We start from the raw sequence: 2,304 nt of genomic DNA, 5'->3' as shown, positions 1-2,304 counted from the left end.
AGGCACTCAGAAGAATCTTTGATATAAATGACATGCGAGGTAAAGAGAAACACTTTAAGTGTGATGTAGATGTATGAAGCATGAGCAGCCAAAAAAGCTTTTAAAAGCAAATTGATGTTTGTTTCTTCATAAACCTGTCAAAACAGATGTGCATTGAGGGAACTCCCGGATTGAGGAGTATGAAGTTGACAACTTTATTATACCAGTGACAAGTGCTGTGGTTGCTTCTGCTAAAGTGGGTTTTATGGAACATTGTGAAAGATTTGATAAGACATAGATCTTATAATGTCCATGTTAAAGCCTGGAGACCTTGTGATCAATAGAAGCAGCATGTTTAAGATATTTTGGATTCTGGGGTGAGAGTTGGTGAGAACCCTCTTTGACACAGCTGTCCTTTTTGTTCAATTTATCTAACTTTGTATTTAGACATTTTTGCTTGTTAAAAATGGAAAGTATGTTTGTATACGTGTGACACAGCTTAAAGTGTTTCACTGTGATCATTTAACTAAAGTCAAACTGGCTGACATACGCTACCTTGGATGATGATCATCGGTTCCCGCTGGTCACATGTTTGATCTCGCATCGCTTAATGTGACTATTGGGACGCTATCTTCAATGCTTTTTTCATACTGGTAAAAGAAATTTGGATTTGGACCTTCGCGATTTTCAGTGTCCCACCATTGTCAGTCTAATGTTGTTGCCTTTGCTTCACTGGTCGCTCACAGGGTGATACTCTTGAACTGGAAGGATACGCAACAATGTTTTATTTGTTGGGTTATGTGATTATAAATGGAAAAGAAGTGTTCAAATATGGTAACGGAACATATGATGAAACTGGACCCTCAGCAATCATGACTTTATTTCATGACATGAAACAAAGTGGAAAAAGTCTATGTCTAGTTGTTCTAAGTTCACATGATGGTACATTGAAAATTGTTTAATGAGGAAAAAAAAGAAAAACATCACCCTCCTCCTGCTACCCCACATATAACCAATCACATACCGACTTCCTACTGAGGCCCTGGCAAAAAGAAATCAGGTGATGTCTGGTTTAGGCAGCCAGTTCGATCTCTCTTGCTGCTTTTTGCTATTTTCAGCTGTTTTTCACTCAGAATCCACCTCTGGGCGCAGATACTGTCTCCTCATTCCCTGGCATGCTGGAAGACATTTTCAGTGGGTGGAGACACCCATCACTCCATGACAAGTTGAGCAATATGGACATGCAGTTATAAAGTTGGAATCTAGACGTCAAAACCCAAACTTGTTCTGCACTCTCCAACAGTGACGCATGTTTAAACAATTACATGTCAGCTGCATGATTGAGCAAAAATACTGATCTGATCAATGAAACTTTTTTAAATTAAAGTTTGAGTTTCACTAATTACAAGCTGTAACCGAGGTGCAAATTGAGCTTTTCAATTTGAGGTAGAGGCGAAAAAAGAATTTTGAGTGCAAGTTTTGTGTTTTTATATGTTTAATGAATGAATGATTTAAAAAGTGGAGAATTTGAGCTAGAGTGAGTTAAATATTGTCTACACTTTAAAAATAGAGTAGACCTTTAATTTTGTGCTTATTCATAACCTTCAAACCATATACTAACTTCAGTGAAATAACAAATATAAAGTGCTAGAGTTGGTCAATTTATTTTAAAACTTTATCACATTATATAGATTAATTACACTTAGATGGATGCTAGAAAGCCTTTATTTCTGCTAATTATGATGATTTCTACGTACAGCAAATGAAAATACGACATTTTAATTTAGAATGTTCTATCAGATAATAAAAAACATATTTAATACAGAAATATGGGCTTTATAAAAAAAGATATGTTTTTTTAGGATGTTATTTTTAAAGGTAATTTTAATCCAACAAACATACAGTCATATCCAATATTATTGAATATGACTTTACAGTATTTTTTTTTCAGTGCTTTCATTGTATTCACCACATGGGGGCAGTCACTCCTAATTGACTGGACATATTCATAAACAACAAAAAACAATTAGGCTAGAATACACAGATTTGATTTTTTTTTTTTTTACATTGTGGTCCCCCATAGGCAGTGTCTCCCTGGGCAAAAACCATATGTAAAAAAATAAACACATTTTTAAGGATTTGTTCTGAAAGCATAAAATTCTCATTCTCAGTTGTACATTTACTCTCAGCTGTTAGCATTTTCATAAACTTTTTCTCCTCCTTTGTATTGTTTATTACAAATATATTTTTAAAGGGGAAAATGTGTGTGTGTGTGTATATATATATATGTGTGTGTTATATGTGTGTGTGTGTGTGTGTGTGTGT

The 2,304-nt window shown here is 34.7% G+C and overlaps 1 long non-coding RNA gene across 1 annotated transcript in view; it reads right to left on the bottom strand.

The window, feature by feature from the left end:
* Positions 1 to 2,304, bottom strand: part of LOC103156073 (uncharacterized) — a 20,232-nt gene that overhangs the window by 11,170 nt on the left and 6,758 nt on the right. The window lies entirely within an intron of this gene.

This window comes from Poecilia formosa, unplaced genomic scaffold (assembly GCF_000485575.1).
Source record: "Poecilia formosa unplaced genomic scaffold, Poecilia_formosa-5.1.2 Scaffold462, whole genome shotgun sequence".
In the NCBI taxonomy this organism is placed as follows: Eukaryota; Metazoa; Chordata; class Actinopteri; order Cyprinodontiformes; family Poeciliidae; genus Poecilia; species Poecilia formosa.
The sequence above is the reverse complement of the archived record's forward strand: the minus strand, read 5'-3'. Positions and strand labels throughout refer to the sequence as shown.